This window comes from Trichosurus vulpecula, chromosome 1 (assembly GCF_011100635.1).
Source record: "Trichosurus vulpecula isolate mTriVul1 chromosome 1, mTriVul1.pri, whole genome shotgun sequence".
In the NCBI taxonomy this organism is placed as follows: Eukaryota; Metazoa; Chordata; class Mammalia; order Diprotodontia; family Phalangeridae; genus Trichosurus; species Trichosurus vulpecula.
The window spans coordinates 39,172,267-39,190,838 of NC_050573.1; the positions used below are offsets into that span (position 1 = coordinate 39,172,267).

General features: G+C 53.5%; 1 protein-coding gene across 8 annotated transcripts in view; it reads right to left on the reverse strand.

The window, feature by feature from the left end:
- Nucleotides 1-16,214, reverse strand: part of NCOR2 (nuclear receptor corepressor 2) — a 376,514-nt gene extending 360,300 nt beyond the window's left edge. For all 8 annotated transcript variants that reach the window (XM_036753385.1, XM_036753345.1, XM_036753339.1 and 5 more), the window contains exon 1: nucleotides 16,152-16,214. The gene's annotated coding sequence lies outside the window, so the exon portion shown is untranslated. The remainder of the gene's footprint in view (nucleotides 1-16,151) is intronic.
- Between the last annotated feature and the right edge of the window lie 2,358 nt (nucleotides 16,215-18,572).

The following is an 18,572-nucleotide window of genomic DNA, read 5'->3' on the forward strand; positions in this document are numbered from 1 at the left end:
AATGGTCTCTAAGGGCTCTCCCACGGTCTCCCAGGTCAGACATTTTCTGATATCCTCTCAGGCTCCAAACCTAGCCCTCTTTCCACCACAGGACGACATTCCCATGATCTCCCGCCTTAATTTCCACTTTCTCAGTCAAGTCTGATTCTTCGTGATCGATCCATTCCAGGCGTGTCCAGAGGAGGCTCCACACACAGTGCCAATTCAGGGCTCAGCTATTAGATTAATCCTACACAGTCAAAAGTCAATTCCAGCAAGCACCCAAGAGGAAGCAGAGAGACATCCACCAGAGAACTTGACGAGGTTGAACAGTCTCAGTCTCCACTCAGAGCCCATTACTGCCCATCCCATGGCCTTCACCAGGGATGTGGCTCCACAGAGAAAATGAGCAGGTCCAAAGCTCCAAAGCTGTCCCCATTCCCTGGGGCCCAGGAGCCCGATTCCTGCCTCCGACTGAAGGCTGCCTCTTCATTAGACTCATTAAAGAGGTCAGATGGAACTGAGCCAGTTGCCATGGGCCCCACGGCGCTGGCTCTTGATGACGACGGTGGCACAGCTCCTGCGCGGTGGTCGGCCCGCACTCCAGTTCAACCAGAGGATAGACAATAGAAAACTCTGCTGGTGAGGGGAGTGGGCCGGGTCCGAGCCAAGTGGCACCTCCACTGCCCGGCAGGGCAGCCCTGGGAGCTCCTACATGTACACGTGTACATATGCATGCACACACGTGCAAATAGATGCATATATGTACCTATATGCATGCACATATACACATGCACCATTGAGAAAGTGCTCGCAAATGTGTGCTTTGTGTGACTGCAGCCTCCTGCCAGGCTTCCCTGGCCATGTTATCAGTCTCATAAAATTTAAAAAAAAAACATACATTGCAGGCCCCCACCAGAAGCATCAGATATACAGACCAAAGCATCCCAGACATTGGACGACCATCCTGTACATACATGCTGAAAAACGAAGCCTTGAATCCTCACCCCTCCCCCACCAACCCTCACTCCAGGTACAAGGAGAAACAAAGGCATGATTCCTTCTCAAAAAAGCAGCTCCCCCAATCAGCTGACACCACATTGTCTTCTCTCTCCAGTGGCGTCTTGTCATTCAAGACCTAGAAGTGAAAGATGTCAGAGCCGGAAGAGACCTTGGAGGCCTCTAATCAATCCCCCTCATTTTACAGTAGCAGAAACTGAGACCCAGAGAAGAGGTGGCTTGCCCACAGTCCCCCAAGTAACGTGTTAGGGGCAGGATGAGACTCAGATAACAAAGCGTGGTGGAGAGAAGAGTGCCCAGTGTGGAGGTGAAAGGCCTAACTTCAAATCCCCGTTTTGTCATTTATTCCTGTGTGACCTTGGGTAAGTCACTTCCCCCTGACTCTGCTCCTCACTTTCCTCATTTGTAAAGTGAAGGTATTTGCGCTGGATACCCTCTAAGGCCCTCAACAACTGAATCGAAAACTCTCCTCTCTGACTGCAGATCCAGTATTCTTTCCTCCACATCACGATTCCATCTTGTGTTTCACTTTTTCAAGAAAATTCCAGAGTAACTGCAGGCCACTCTCCCCACTTCCTGACCACTCAGATGCTCATCTGTCTACTCCAAATATCTTGGTCTTCCATGATTCATTAAGAAGTTAGACATAGTGATGTCTCAAGGCTCAGTGAGTAGGATAATCATACACAGTCAATAGTCAGTACCAACAAGCCTCCGAGAGAGTCAGCCTGCTGGAGAAAGAAAGTCAAAACAGATGGTAACATAAAAAAATAATACCTTATTGGTGAGACCAAAGGATCTGAAGTATTCAAAAATAGAGTTTCCAGAAAAAAAAAAAAGCCGGGGAGCCATGCCAGACCTTCAGCCAGTTCAGTGATAAAAACAAGCACCTCACTCCTCCCTCTTGCTTCCAATCTTGGAGATCAGAGCTGGGTAATCAAAACTGTTTGTCCTGGATCAGAGAATTTTCAGAGTATTTATGCAAACACAATCTTATCAGGCCCTCACCAGCCCAGTGAAAGGAGAAAGATTCAATCTTGTCAACCTCATCGCCCTTGGGCAAGAAAATAAAAATCCATAAAGAAAGCAGCTCACATGTAGGCCTTTACAAAGAGAAGCTCCCTCACTTCTAAGCATTCTTCTAAGGGTTTTCTCCATTTTACAGACGAGGAAATTGAGGCTCAAAGTGAAACTATTGTCCCAAGGTCTCACAAGTAGTAAACAACATAGTCAGGACCCAACCCAGGAAGTCCAATGCCCAGCCTAGGTGTGCTTTGCACCAGCTCTGAGCTGTAAACAGAGTTCCTTTGGACCAAGAAGACCTAGCAGGAAAATCCTTTTTCGAGAGCTTCTGACAAGGCTCTGGGACTTCAAGACTCTTTCCTGGAATCCCTAAGCCACAGGGTGAAATGCGAGTTCCATGAGGTCCAATTACCCAAGAGGAAAGCTGCCTGAGTGGACAAAGGGGTGTCAGGTTTCCCCTGAGTGAGGGAAAGGGGAGGAGGTAAGGGGGTTGAGGGGACAGCTGCAGGCAGGTCCCAACCCCCAGCCTATCTGATAAACTGCTAACTGGTTCCCTTCCCAGAGGCCAGCTTACCTAAGGCCTGGATGCTGTGCTAAGCCCCTCCTTCCCCACCCAAGGGGAGGCAGGAGGTAGCAGCAATTACCTACCTGGAGGAGGGGGCTCAGGACGATTAATTAACCCAGGTCTTGGGAAAGTGCTTTGAAGTTCCAGAGGTAATACCAAGTGGTAGCATTATTATGAGAGCCAGAAGAGGTAAACACAGGTGGTCCTTGGAGACCGAGAGACACACACACAGAACTGGGGGGGGGGGGGAAGGTGGTCATAGCATAGCATTCCCCCACCCCAGAACCTCACCCCTGAGAAACTCAGCTCCCCACAATCCCCACCGTGGGGATCCAAAGAGATAATCTCTGCAAAGCACTCTGCAGACGCTTAATCAATGCTTGCTTCCTTCCCCTACTGCGCAGGGATCATTCTAAACCAGCAGACAGGCAGGGACTCAAGGTGCCGACCCCCCTTCCAGAATCTCCTCCCCTCCTTCTCTTCCCCGCCCCAGCGCTCAGACACCAGGTGTTAGAGCAGCTCAAGGACTGACTTACCTCCCACCTCCCACCCAATCTGGGCTGGAATAAAAATAAATGTTCTTATGCTTGCCCAAAATGAGTAATGCACCCAGTAGGAAGCAAACTGCAGCCACTGAAAGCCCCTTGGTGAGGCGGCCTTGACTCGGGAGCCCCGCCTGCACTACAGAGGGCTCTTTCATGCCCTGCTCCCCACCCCCACCTCCTGAAGAAGGAAGCCAGAGCTAGCCTGATCCCTCCAGGGCCCACACACAGACCTCAGACATGTCTCAGGGCCTGAAACTGCAGGGATGGGGGGGGGGGTCTGGACCCACCTGCCAGACTGGGAGGGGGGCAGCCTCTGGCTCAGCCCAGACTTGAAGGGCTTTCCACAGGCCCTGGACACTGCCCGAAGAGCAGTGCTGGAGAGAGAGATATGCCCACCTACCAACCAGCCTTAGGGGGAAGGGGGTTCAGGTGGGTTCCTTTACTCCCCCATTCAGGGAGAACAGTCTCCACATAGCACCCTGGTATCCAAGAGGCTCCCACCACTTCCCCAGGCTCTCTGACTGTTGTGTCTAAGGATTCCCAACTCCCCCACCTCCAGTGTGCCTCGGCTCGCGCGCGCACACACACACACACACACACACACACCAGAGAAAGAGAAAAATGTGTTTTCCCCAGAGCTCTCAAAAATGGCACCCAGGGAATGCACCTTTGGCAGCCAAGGAAGTTTCTCCCCTCTGGACAGGGCCCAGTAGAACACAGAGCAGGAGGCCAAGCTGAGGAAGCAGCCCTAGAAAGCTGTGGACCAGTGAGCTGGGCTCCCTGAGGGCCCCCCCCCCAAGAGATGTCCCAGACCCGACAGATGTCCGGAGGACTTTAGAAGGCCTCTGGTCCCGAGGCACTGACCAGATGAAAATGTAATTAGGAGAGAGTTAACAAAAGGGATGAAAATCCAACAGGACATAACTAATGCGAACATGTGGGCTATGTAAGTCAGGCAGCCCCAACGGAATCCACATGTCTGGTCTAATGGCCCCCCTAGTTCTCTCTGAGATTGACTGCTCTGCCCTGGTTCAATTTCCTCATGATGCGATTTGGGAAACTGAGGCCTTAAAATAAAGCACCTTGTGCCTTGGGATTCCACCCAAAACAGCCCAGTGCTTTCTCCTCCCCTCCACAATCCATCAGCTGTCTGGGGGATGACCAAGACCCAGCTAGGAGAAAACGGAACAGAGCGAGCCGAGTTCTGCTTCTGGACTCACACAGGCTTGGGTTCAAATTCCATCTGCGATGCTCACTACCTGTGTGACCTGGGGTAAAAGGCACTTAACCCTCCACTCTTCTGTCAAATCCAAAAGTCCTGGAAGAAGTGGCCTCTGAGGTCCCTTAATCTTGGTTATTTATATGGGGGAGGGGGGCGGTGCGGCTGTGTCAGTCACCTAAAAGAGTAGGGAGACTGGACTTGGGGCTCCAGAGCTACAGCCCCACCTCTGACACTTTCCAGCTGTGGGACCCTGAGAAAGCCAGCTCAGACCCTCCTTAGCCTTGTCTAGTGACAGCCTCATCCAGTTACTGCGACACCCAGGGGCACAGCTTCAGAGCCAGCGGGGCCTCGGAGGCCAACGGGTCTAACCCCTTCGTTTTATAGGAGGAGACTGAGGCACGGGGTGGTTAAAGTGAAGCTGACCTCTGGTTGAGTCAGTTAGCAATAGCTCGCTTTGTAGAGTGCTTTGAGGTTTGTCGAACTCTTTCCAAACCTATGTAAGCGTTAATAATACACAATAGCTCCAATTTATAGAGCACCTTAAATTACTTCAAGAACCCATAAAAACGTCAGTTAACAACAAAAAAAGTCCACACTTATCCAAAACACTTACAGGTTAGCATCCATGATCTCGTTTGAGCCTCACAGCCACCCTGGGGTTGCTGTGCTACCAGCACCCCACTTTACAGGGAGGGAAACCGAGGTTCAGATCGTTTGGGCACCCTCTCCAGGGTCAGGCGGCTAGGGAGAACCCAAGGTCAAGAATCACTGTGGCCAGGAGAGGAAGCAGAGAGCAGAGGATCAGCAGGGGAAGGGTGAGGCCGCCCAGGCCTTCTCCCCACCCCAGGCTCCTCACAGGGGTACCTGGAGGACACACGAAGCGGGCTTTCCCACCAATGACCCTCCCTTCTCTCCATGACACACAGGGAGTCTGTGGGAGCCAGCAAACACACTACAATCAAGATATTACCACACTGGGTCATGGAGTCAAGCATCTAGAGCCAGTCAAGGCCTCAGAAGCCAGGAGAAGGAGCAGAGTGGGGACATGAGTCAGAAAGGCTTGGGTTCAAATTCTTCCTCTGTTACTTCCTAGCTGTGGGAGCCAGGGCAAGGCATCTGGCATCACTAGGCCTCAGTTCCCTCCTCCGTTAAATGAGAAGATTGGACTTGATGGTCTGTAATGGCCCCCCAGGCCCAAATCTATGGGCCAGCCAATCCCAAAAATGTGCAAGGAGCAAACTAAGGTCAGAGAAGTGACCGGCCCAGGGTCTCGCAGGCAGTAAGGGAAAAGGTGAACGTCCAAATCCCAGGCCTGAGTCTGAATCCAGCACTCATCCCGAGCCAGACTTCCTCCCGTCTGATTGTCGGGTACCCAGTGTACACACACACTCTCTCTGTCTCTCTCTGTCTCTCCCTCCACCTTTCTCCCTCTCTCTCTGGGACCTGGGAGAACAAACTGCGATCTTGGATCCTCCAATGGATCTGGGATCTCATGGTCTCTGACCTGGAGAGTCATTGCAGAGCTGAAGACAAGAAGCCATCGGTGCTGCTCTCCTCCCTGGGGGGCACCAGATCCTTGAGAAGTTTATCCCACGGAGCACCCCTGCACGCCAGGAGCCCTCCCCCGAGGACGCCCCTCCTCACCAACTCTCCATGCTCCCTGGTATCCCCGTGTTGTGTGACTCAGAGCCGTAAAAGAAATGGCAGACAGGAGGCGTGTGGAGAGACACTCAAAGACATGTTGGAACCAGTGCAGATGGGGAGTACGGGAAGGACCTTTATAATGGAACCGACACCACCAGAAGGCGCCCCACCCCCAACGGCAAGCGTGACACCCAGCTCCCTCCGGGGCAGGTCCTATGGAAGGCTGCCCCATTCTGTGCTGACTTGGGGCGGGGAGGCTGGGGGGGGGGGTTTGTTAAGAAGGAGAGTTCCATGACGTACACAGGGAAGTAACAGTGGTGTGAAGGCAATAAAACTTAAAATTTGTACAAGTCCGGCTGCACTGGGGCTCGCTGTCCATCAACACCAGAAGCGAGGCCCATGTCAAACGGTTCTGCTTACTCCAGTCTGGTGATGGAATCATTGATCCTTTTTCAAAGAGTGAACGCTAATGATTGCGGCCGGGAGCAGGGGTCCTACTGTTATCACCCCCCTTTTACAGAGGAGGAAACTGAGGTAAACAGGGTAAAGTGACTGGCTGAGGGCCACAGAGCTAGAAAGTATCTGAGACTGGATTTGAATTCAGATCTTCCACACTCCGAGCCCGATGCTCTATCTGCCTCTAATTCCTAGCTGTGTGACTGCACCTCTGCCTCAGTTTCCTCATCTGTAAAATGGTGCGTAATAATGGCACCTACCTCCCAGGGTCGTTGGGAGGATCAGCTGAGATGGCATTATAAAGCACTCACAAACATCAGGAGCGCTATCGCTTTTACCACCCAGCCCATGTGGCCTGAACGCTATTCCTTACATACATCCCATCACTCACCGCCACACTTTTGCACCAGCTGTGCCCCCCACGTAAATCATATGCCTATCTCAATCCTTTCAGGCCCCGCCCCACTACATATTCTGTATTTGTTTATTATATACGTAGAATTTCAATTCCTCCCACACCCCAAAACGTAAGCTCCCTGAGGAGGCCAACTTCAGGAATTTTGTATTGTATCCATCCCCTCCCCATATCTAGCATTGCCTAGCACGGTGAAAAAAATGCAGAAATGGAAATTTTTTAAAAATGACACAAAACAAAAGGAAAGGAAGCCCTTATATGTACTTCTAATGACCAAAGTGGGCCCAGAAGGAGAGCTATGGGAAAGCACCTCCCATCTCTGTCTCCAGAGGTGGGTGGCTACGGGTGTGGAACACTGCATGTGTGTACACACGCGCGTGTGCAGACACACACACACACAAACACACACACTTTTAGTCTTTGATGTGAAGAGTTATTAGGGGCCTGCAGGGGTGGATTAACTGAGAAATGAGGGTGCTCTAAAGAGGAGAGGTCCAAAAAAACGTTTAACAAAGACTCCTTAAACTGAATTAGAAAGAGCCCTGGGATGCCTCTATTTCAGAGCTGAAGGAACTGAGGCCTGGCCAACGTCCCAGGGCAGAGACAGATTCAAACCCAGGCAATCAGCTTTGGCTCTGACTCCGGGTGAACAGCAGCCCCAGCTGCAGGCAGTCCCATCCTGGGACCGAACGCCAGCCTCCACCGTCCTCAAGGAGCGTGAGCCCATGAACAGAGGAACTGCAGCTGACCCCAGGAGCCAGATCCTAGCGAGAAGCCCCTGTCCAGAGCGGTCCTGCACTGACTCCTCCCTGAATTTGTCTGAAATACATGCTCTGTGCAATCTGATTCACGGTTTTTTTCCCAAACATACTCAGAAAACACAGAACGACGTATTCTCCAGATCAAAAAAAAAAAGAAAGAAAGAAAGAAAGAAACCCAGCCAAGTGAAGAAAACAGCTCCCCTTGACGGCATGATACAGGGAGGCGGCGGCGGCACCAACAGCACCAGAGACCTCCTCCCGCACCACCAGCCCCAGGCTGGCCCATCCCAGCATCTGTACAATCTTCCTGAGGAAGGGACTTCAGAGCTCACTGGACTTGGCAGTCGAGGGGACCAAGTTCAAATCCTACCTCAGATCCTTCCTCCTTATCTGGGGACCCTAGCTCATGACCTCTCTGAGTCTCAGCTTGCTCAGATGGGAAATGGGAATAAACAGGATCCTCCATCCAGAACAGGAAGGGACCTCGAAACCCAGTCAAGTCCTACTCCCTCATTTTACAGATGAGGAAACTGAGGCACAAGAAGGGTCAAAAAAGCAGCAGGATTCGAACCAGGGCCCTCACATTCCAAACCCCTTATTCTTGGTACCCACTCCATGCTGCCTGGAAAGGGGTAAATTGAGGACAAATAAACAGAAAGTGATGTCACCAGCAGGTGGCCAACATATGAAATACATTATACTCACAGCACGTCCCCTCCCATCCCCCCATCCCCATTCTCATTTGACAGAAGGAGGCTGTGGAGGCCCAGAGTGGGGGAAGTCCAGATCTGCTGACTCTCGGGCCAGTCTATCCCATAGGCTCAAGGAACAGTTTCTGGCTCCATGAGCCTGGCCATACAGGTGGTGGGGCCAGAGCAGCTAAGCTAACATCTCTGGGCTTCCCTAGGGCCCCCTTAGCTTTCCCCCAAAGTCCAGCCTCCCGTCAGCTGGAAGGAACATTCTGGACTCATTCCCCTTGGTCAGTTGTTGAGCAGCTAGGGAGGAGGGCAGGCGGGGGCCACAAAGTGAAGCTGGATTCGGAATGGTCAGCGAAGTCCTATAGCTAAACCTTTTCCCATTCCTGGAGGACGGAAAGGATCAGGCAGGAAAGGGAGGAGGGGCGGGTGCCTGGAGAAAGGAAAACACTCACGAATCAAGCAAAATGTGGTCTGAGCCAGAAAATGTCAGCCCTGGCTTTCCAAGAGAGGGAAAAGATTCCACAGGACAAAAGCCCTCCAGGAACCCTGGGACACAGAGGGGGTGGCCGGCTACTACAGCCAAGTCACTTCCGCCCTTCCCCTCGGGCCTGGGTCTGAGATTTCCGCAGCTTTCAAAGGAAAGGACTGGGCCCGATGGGCCCTTCCCGCTCTCACTCTCCAAGCTGGAAAGGCCTCGGCAGCCGTGCAGGCCAGCACACACCCTGACCAGCGCTCGCCAAGCCTTCTCCTGAGGATCAGCAAAGAGTCTGATTCAAAAATAAGCATCCTTTCTATTTTTTAAATAACGAACAGCAACGCCAGCAGGGATAGCCTAATTTTACTAATACTTACTACTGTAATAATCATAGCACCCCTATACTCACTAAGCCCTCTGCAGCTGAATCCAGGGTCCTGCTGTGGCCAAATCACTCCTCACTCTGAAGCCAGCCTAGTGACAAGCCTCACTGACCCCGGCTAAGCTGGCCCACAGACAGAAATACAACTCCCTAGGCCTCAGTTTCCCCATCTGTGAGGGGGGTAGCCCAGACAATCTATGAAGCACCTTCCAGCTCCAGAGCTAAGAGCCCATCACCAGACCCCAACTCAAAGCCTTTCCAGCCACACAGCTCCTGCCAGAGTTTGGGCCCTGCTGGCATTGCCTGGGAGAACTCAGGGGTCAGGTCCTGCAGGATGCAGGGAGGCATCAGAGCAGGGTTTGGGCAGAAGGGGTGAGCACTGGGGGTATTCTGTGGCCCAAACTGGTGACTTGATTAATATGGGGAATTCCCCACCTCTGCCAATACACAGTTTTAGGGGATTCCCTGGCACCCAAGGGTCAAGTGACTTGCCCGGTCATAGTGGCAGGGCCTGAACACAGGCCTTCCTGGCTCAGAGGCTGGCTCCCTGTCCATTAGGTCACACAATATTCAGCTCAGACTCCATCTATCACGTCCATTGCACCAAAGCTTCAGGGCTCTCCACGAGCTATAAAACAAAAAGCCAACAACTCAACCAGGCAAGTGAACGCCAACCCCTATGGCCGGCCCTCTGGTCTCCTCCTGGCCTCCCTACCCTCATCATCTCCTTCCTGCCTCAGCTCCCCCAGCTGCACTCAGGGATCACCTTGTCCCTCCTCCTCCTCGAGTCTGCCAGTCTTCACTGCCCTTCATCTGTACACATCATCTCAGACACCCAGGAGACAGAGAACCACTGGAGGGGCTGCCTTGGCTCAGACTTGACACACACCCCCAGCACAGCGCCAGCCACTGGCGGGCCTCGTACTTACCCGATGGGGCTGGGATGGAATGGGGGGGGGTGGCGCGCTCTCACTCACCAATCTCAGGCTTGTATGGCTTCCAGGAAGAGCAGACCAAGCAAAGACAAAGGGCAGAAAGGAGACCAGCCTAGCCAGGGGACAGCCAGGAAGCCCGAGTCAGAAGGCGCAGCCTAGAGCCATAAAGGGAGAGCCAAGACTACTGAGAGAGGCTGGAGCCAAATTATGCAGGGCCTTGAATGCCCAAGTTAATGAGTCTCAACCTCTCTGGGCCTCTGGGCTAGATGACTTCCAAGGCCCCCCAGTGCTGGAAGATCCAAAGCTAAGATGCTAGGACTTAGACCTAGGAGACCAACACTGAGATGAGAATTCTGAGGCAGAATTCGAACCCAGGTCTTCTTGCCTCCAAGTCCAGTGCTTTATGTACCATAAAACAATGATGCCTCCAGCATGGATAGCGATGAAAAAAAAAAGAAAAAAAAGACTTTGAAAACAGCAACAATTATGGTTGCACTGTGTCATCACAAGTTGTGAAATAATCCATGCACATTTACAAGCACCGACTGTGTACTGAGCACCGATCTGGAGGAGCAGCAGGGCCTGGGTTCAAATCCCAGCTCGAGCGTTTACTCCTTACGTGACCTTGGAAAAGTCATTAAGATGGACTCACTACTGCAATCTAGATGAACTGTCTCTCCCAGTCTGTGATTTTCTATCTGTGCCTCAAGTTTCTACATTCTCACAGTCTCTGGAACTCAGTTTCTTCATCTGTGAAGTGGGGAAGACGGTCTTGCAGGCATCTGAGGTCCCCCCCGGCTCTATGTCTCCAGAAGGCCCGTGTGACATGAACTTCTAGGCCAGGGCCCTTGGGCCATCGGGGTTAGCCTATGGACAGACCCCTTTTAGACACAGGAAACCAATTATACTGAAATGAAGATGTTGGTTTTTCCTGTCCAGGTTCACAAACCCCTTGAAATTCACCTCCCCCGGGGAGCACAGGTTAAAAGCCTCTGACACCGCCAAAGCCCTCCTGCAGCAGTCCCAGGCAGCTTCCACTTGCTGTCTGTCTGTCTGACACCCCGCTAGCCCTGGTCCCATATGCTCCCCTGGGCATCTCCTGTTACCACAGCTCAGCGGTAATTACCAGCCCAGCCCAACTGTTCCCTTTGCAGGGAGCTGCCGGCTCTGAAGTGTACCTGGGGAGGCGCTAGGGACATGAAGGGAAACCAGGAAGAACAGATTAGGGACACACACACACAGAGTGATTCGGGCCCCCACTCTAATCTGCTGCTTAGAGATCCTGAGCACAGAGAGGTCTCAGATTCCAGACTCCAGCCGAACACAGTGTCACAGCCCTAGGGCTGGAAGGGACCTCTGAGGCCATCTAGTCCAACTACTCCCCCATTTCACAAATGAAGAAACTGGGACCTCCGTGGGGCACTTGGTCAAGGTCACACAGCTAGAAAGCCTCAAAGGCAGGATTTGAATCTGGGTCCTCTTACTCCACTGCCTCAAAAGAAGCCATTCAGTTGAAGCAGTGCCTTAAGATGAATCAACCCACTGTACAGAACATTCACCGAGCGGTCATCTAGCCTTGGCCAAAGAGCCCATTCCCTGGCACAGCAGCCCACCTGAGCTCCGATCCTGCCCTGGGACCCTGGGCACATAGAGCCCTTCTCTCTCTCAGCCTCGGTTTCCTGGGAGATAAATGAGAGAAGGGCCCTGTCAGCCTTCCAGTACTATATGAGAAGAAATGCCACTTCTTACTATCCCAGCTGACGCCCCACCCCCTTCCCATCCTGCCCACAGACCTCAGAAGTAGAGGAGAAAGAGCAAATCCATTAGTGAAAAGAAAAAGGAAATCTCACCTTCCCACACTAAACAAGGGGGGGGAACCAGGGCCTCGCCTCTAAGGGACCCAGAATAGGCCAGCAGCCAGCACCGAGTCTAGAGGCTGGGGGCAGGGAGGGGGACCCAACAAGGATCCTTCATGAGGAGACCCCGTGGGAGGGCTGCTGCTGCCCCTGGGCGTCCACCTTCTCAGCAAGGCCTGCTCTCCCATCCCTCCCTCTCCCCCCACGAGGCCTCTAAGAAGCTTCATTAATGTTTGTGGGCCTCTCTCTCCAAAACCTTCAGTTAGAAGTATTATTATTAACAGGGTGGAAAAAAAAGCCAGACTGAACCAAATAAATCCTCCCCATGTATAAACCCTACACCAGGAAATCGGAGCGCTCAGCACGTTAAGAGGCCTCCATCCGTTACTGGGTCTGACAACCACATTACCATTTACATGGATTTATCAATAGTATTGATCCCCTGAACGTAAATAGCTAAATGGGAAGAGTCCAGCACACTAGGCATTCTTCTCCACAGGCCTCTGCAGACTGCTCAGCCCACCCCCTCACCCCTAGGGAGCCCCCTCCCCCGGTGACTGGCTCACACTTGCCCAGGCAGTGAATTTCCACTGGGAAAGAGAACAGATTCAGAATAACGAGGAACAAGGGGGCTTTTAGGATCAAGGATATAGCCTAGGAGAAGGCAGCTGAGCCTCTGAAAGAGATAAGACCTTGCCTCCCCCAGCAGAGGCTCTAGGCGGTTTCATCTCTCCCCATGCCCCCTGTGCTTTTGCCTTGGCTGGCCCTCACCTCTAAATGAATGCCCTCTGCCTCTGGGAACCTCTTATTTCCTTCAAAGTCACCTCCTAGCTTAGGCCTTCCAGATGGCCCCCCACCCCCTCCATCCCATTGCAAAATCATCTCCCACACAGAATAGAAGCCCCTTGAGGGCACGACTCTTTCCTTTTTGTCTATTCCAGGGGCCTCCCACAATGTCTAGAACATAGTAGGTGCTTAATAATTGCTTGCAGATTGATGATTTTAATCAATTCTGTCTGGAGTCACACTGCCCAGACTCAGTTGTTCCATCTGCACAATAGAAAAAAATCAGAGCCTGTCATCCATCCTCTTGTTTCAGAAGGATAAAGGGTGGGTGGAGCCTCCATGTCATTCAAATGGGGGGGGGAGGGAGGGGACCTCCAGCTGCAAGTTCTAGGTTTAAGAGGCCAAAGAAGGTCAGGAGGACCTGGATTCAAATCCAGCCTGAGACACCTACTTGATCTATGACCCTTGGCAAGTCACTAAACTCTAAATGTATGGATCACCCCCCCCCCCAAAGAAAAAGAGGCTGAAGACCCAGGTTTCTAGACCGCCAGCCCACTGTGAGACTCTGGGAACAAGTCAGTTCACCTCCTATCATGGTGCAAAGAGCAATGGGAGTTAAAGGATCTTGCTCCAAATTCCTCTTCCAACTCATACTGGAAGGGTGTCCTCTGGCAAGTCAATTCCCCATCCTGTGCCTCAGTTTCACCATCTGTAAAATGAAGGGGTGGAACTCTGAGGTCCCTTCCAGCTTTACTATTCATTTTCCTTTTAATTAAAATTCCCCCTTCTACAAGAAGCCTTCCCTGACCCCTCTTAATTCCAGTGCCTTCCTCCTATTAACTATTTCCTATTTACCCCATCTACAACTTGCTTTGTATATTTTTGTTTGCATCTTGTCTCCCCCATTAGAATGTAAGCGCCTTGAGGGCAGGGACTTTCTTTTGCCTTTTTTCTGTATCCAAGGTGCTTAGTGAGGTGCTTAGTGCAGTGCCTGGCACACAGCAGGTGCTTAAGAAATGTTTAGTGAGAGGGGAGGGAGGGGGAGAAAATTTAGAACCCAAAATCTTATAGAAATGAATGTTGAAAACCAAAAATAAATTAATAATTTTTTTTAAAAGAAATGTTTACTGACTGTGATCTTCTCTGCCTACCTTACTCCACCTCAAATGCAGTAAGGACCAACAAATATGTCAATAACTCAATAAATATAAAAGCAGCACTATTTTGATGTGAATTACAATTACAGGCATCCCTCTGCATATCAGCTGGGAGGAAGTACAGAGTGGTCTAGAGATAGCAGGCCTAGAAGTCAGAGTACCCGCTTCAGGGTGACCAAGAAGAAGCAGATTCCCTGAGTGCCCCGAGGAAACTCTCCAGGACTAGAAATTGCAGTTTTCTTCAGTCTAGTTGCAGAGATTCCAAGGACAGAGTTCTGCCAAACTAATAAAGCTACAGGCTTAACCAAAAAACATATATGCCTCTATCTATTAACACTATTACAGACAGCTATCAATTTTACACATCGGCCACAAGCCTGCTGTTAATACTGCTACATCCCGCCAGCAACTTACTCAAAAAGTGTCTGCATCATCCTTCTGAAACACTGGTCACTTTCACTCTCGACAAAGCACAACTCCCCTGAGCACCCGCCCGCCCTCCACCTCCTCTCCCCACCTGCAGCCTCATAGGATGACTCTCTAGAGCTCTGTGGTCTTGCAAAAGAACAGAATGCTCAGATAACTCCCCCCACCACCACCACCACCGTACCCCAGCATCATAAAACTAGGGCAAGGCAAGGGGAGGCAGGAAAAAGAAATAGACTTGGAGCAAAAAGCATACCTAACCAATACCACCGCCACTTAAAATAATGCCAGCTCCAGACGCACTAGAAAGAGAGACAGGCTTAAGTTCACAGCTACAATGTTTCTGTTTTGTTGCATTGCGTTTTTTTTTTTTAAACGAGAGGCTCCATAACGCAGCCGGAGTCTTTGCTTGCAGAGTTAGAAATATCCGCCCCCCCCCCGCCCCCGTGGGGCCGGGGCTGCCCCCCCCCCCCCACGCATCCACAAAGGATGATCAACAACACCGAATCTCAACTTCATAATTCTGTCACCAGGAGACACCAGGAGGGAAGGAAGGAGGAGTCCAGGCCAGCCGCCCAATGAGGCCGGCCCAGACAGCCCTGCGGGAAGGCCAGGAACTCAACCACAAACCACTAGAGCACCCCAGCCTCCCCCTCCCCCCCGGCTAGGCCTCCCCCTTACCTGCCCCAGGAGGATCTGCTCTGGGCCAGACTGGGGCTCAGCCACGAGACAGGGAGTCCTGGGAGGGCCGGGGGCGGAGGAAGAGAGGGGGGCCCAGGGGGAGGGGCGAGCCTTCCTGTCCCCCGCTGGAAGCCCTCCGCAAGTTTCCCTTTGAGATTCCTAAGGAAGAGCCCCCCTAGCACAGGCCCCGAGACAGGATATTCTGTCTGTCTCGGGGGGAGCGCACACGCACACGCACACACATGCACGCACACACTCACATGCAAGCACAACAAACACCCCCTCCCTCCGGCCCAGCAGCCGAGCCTGGGAGTCGGTGCTCCAGAGCGCTTCCAAGGGGGCTGGCAGCGTGCCCTCCTCATGTGCAACTCACACCCCCTCCCACGCCAGCGCGCGCACACGCACACACACGCACACACATACACTCACAACCTCCCTCCCGCCAGCCTCACACACTCACTTCTCGGGCTCCGCAGGCCCCAAGGGTGCAGGAAGGAGAGGCCGAGGGCTCTCGGGGCGTGCCGTGCCCGCGCCTGCCTCTAGGACACGGGCTGGACAAGTTCCACGAAGGGACACGCACGGCCGGAGGGGGGAGGGGGCGGGGTGTGCTCGGCCCCCTCCCGGGGGCCGTCCCGTCACCGCCCCCCGGGGCTCACCCCCGCCGCCCCCAATCTCGGAGGCAGCACAAATCAGAGCGGCCGCAGGGCGACCCCGGCTTCCTCCCCTCCCCCTCCCCGGGGGCTGGAGTTCCCCTAAGTTTCAGCTCGCAGGCTCCCCCCGCCCCCACCCTGGGGCCCCGGTCTAGACGCGGTTTTCCGACAGTGGCTGCGTGTTTGGGGAGGGGGGTGTTCGGAGACAGCCTAGCCGGGGGAGGAGGCCGGCAGCAAGCCGGAGGGGCGCATGGGGCAAGGGGATTAACTCCTCGGGCCGGTTTAGCTGGGGAGGGGGGCTGGAAGGTGGGGGGGTCTCCCTCCTCGCCCCAACTCCGTGGCCTTGGCCGCTCGTGGGACCCTCCCGCCAGCCCCGGAAACGAGCGCACAAAGGTCCGCGGCGCCGCCCCCGGGCTGGGGGGGCATCCCCTTCCCCCCCCCCCGCGGGGCCCAGGGGTGGGGGGGGCGGGCTTACCTCTCGGGGCCTCCTCCGGGGCTGGGCGCCCCCTCCCGCGGCGGGCCGCCGGGCTGCCTGGCGGGGGTCTCTGCAGCTGCGGCGCCGGGGGCTGCTCCCGCTCCGGCCCGGGAGCTCCTAAGACGCCGGCCCGGGGCCCCCTGAGCCCCCGAGGGCCCGCCGCGGGGCGCCCATGGGGGGGCGCCGATGGGAGCGGAGGAGGGGGGCGGGCGCAGCGGGGGACCTCGGGGAGGCAGGAGCAGCGGGGCGGGCAGAGAGGCAGGGCCGCGGCTCCGGGCGGGCAGCTCGGCACTCTCGCTCAGCCCCGCGGCGGCCGCAGCGCTTCTGGCAGCGGCGCGCGACCAGCTCCGGGCTCCTTCCCCCCAGACCGGCCCCCTTCGGGCTTCTTAAAGGGGCCGCGCTGCCGCCGCCGCCGCTGCTCTGTTCCCCTCCCCCTCCCCCTCCCCTCCCTCCTCCGGCCCAGCCTCCTCCTCCGCCCCCGCCCGGCGCCCGCGCCCGCTCGCGCTCACGCAGGCCGCAGAGTTTCTTTTGGCGGCGGAGCCTCGCGGCCTCCAGCCCTCCTTCCCTCTTTCCTTCTTTCCTTCTTTCCTTCTCCTCCCACTGTGCCTCTTTGTGGCTGCCCCCTCCCTCCTGCTCGCGCTCTCCTCTCCCTCTCTCTCTCCAGTCTCTCTGTCTTCTCTCCAATCTCTGTCTCTTCTCTCTCTCTCTCTCTCTCTCTCTCCCTCCCTCCCTCCCTCCTTCCCTCCCTCCTTCCTTTCCTCTCCCCTCCTCTGCCTCTCTGCTGTTAAGGGGTTCCTTGACCTGGTCCTATTGACTCATCATATTTTCCAGAAACACTAGACCTAGAGTGTGCAGGAGGCCCTGAATGTGTCGAGCAAGAACCCCCCCAACCCCTGAGCCCCACCATAATAATATGCCTGCTGACACTGCTTTGCTCTTTTTCTCTCTTCCTTCATCTGTCTCTCTTTCCTCTCCCCTTCCCTCTTCCCCCTCTCCTCTCCACATCCTCTCCTCTCTCCTTCACTGTCTTGTCCTCTCTCCTTCACTATTCCTCTCCCTTCTTCCCTCTCTTTTTTTTTCCTTTTTTCCTCTCTTCCCTCTCCTCTCTCCTTCACTCTCTCTCCCCCTTCACCTGCTCTCTGTTTTTCTGCAGGAAAGGGCCTGAGCACTGGCTCATCCAGACCCTGGTCTGTTCCTCTTCTTCCCCCATCCCACCATCACCACCAGAGATGCCTTCCTGAAATCACATTTCAGCTATTAAATTGTAGCTATGGAGGGGCAGATGAGCTTCAAGAACCATGCCCTCCCCCCGCCCCCCCCACACACACACTCACACACTGGGCTGCCCTTTGTGGCAGGTTAGCTAACTGCATACCTGCAGCTATGATGGGGGTAAGAAGGGAGGTTGTAGCTATGTTCTCATGTCCCCCTTCCCAAGATTTCCTCAGAAAAAAAAAAATTCTCCTTCTCAACTCTCCTTCCTGCTCACATTTCCCTTTAAATAAGCAAGGCCTAGCAGCATCAAGCTTCCCGGCCTGTTTTGCTATCTCTTTTTCTATAAGATGTTGGAGAAGTGAGATTGGCTTTTTTTTTTCCAGTTCCAGCTTTTTTTTAATGTCTTTTTTTTTTTGGCATTACTTCCTTGCAGACTCAGCTCAAGCCATAAGCCAAAAATCTGAAAAACACCAGAAAAAGGGTGAGGAACAGGGAGAGAGGAGGGCTGCTAGCAAGTTATGTTAGGGGGAGACCAGCCTGGACCACTCACTGCACCTCCCCAGCTGGCTCAAAGTAGAAGTTCATATAATAATGCCTGTTTCTCAGTTCTGTTTTGGGGGGGTGGGGATGGAGGGCCACCTTCACTCAGCATTTCATGAAGAAGTGAGGAGATAGAAAAGATGACAGGGGCCTGGGGGAACTGATGTTGTTACCTGGGGCATTCGAATAGTAGGGATTTATAAATGCCTGTTGAACAATTAATTGTTGGGGGCAGGGTGGCTACAACAAAAAATAAGTACTGGTTAAGAACCTTCAATTAGATTGTGAGCTTCTCGAGGGCAGGGACTGACTACCTTTTTCCTTCCTTTGTATCCCCATCGATTAGCACAGGGCCTGGCATGTAGTAGGTGCCTAATAAATGCTTATTGACCATTTTACAGTGCCATGCATTTGTCGAATAAGGCTCTGCAAAAAGACCCTGCCATCAAATCTAATGAGAAAGACAAACTAGAATAAATCACTAGGTGTATATTGGATATGTTCCAGACCCAAGAGGAGGTAATGGGGAGAGACGTCGGGGCGGGGGGGCCTCAGAAAGAGCCCCCCCCCCTGCAGAAAGTGGATTTGGAGTGAGCCTCGAAAGAAGCCATAGGTTGGTAACTCAACCAGGGTCACACAGCTATTTGACCCCAAATCTTCCGGATT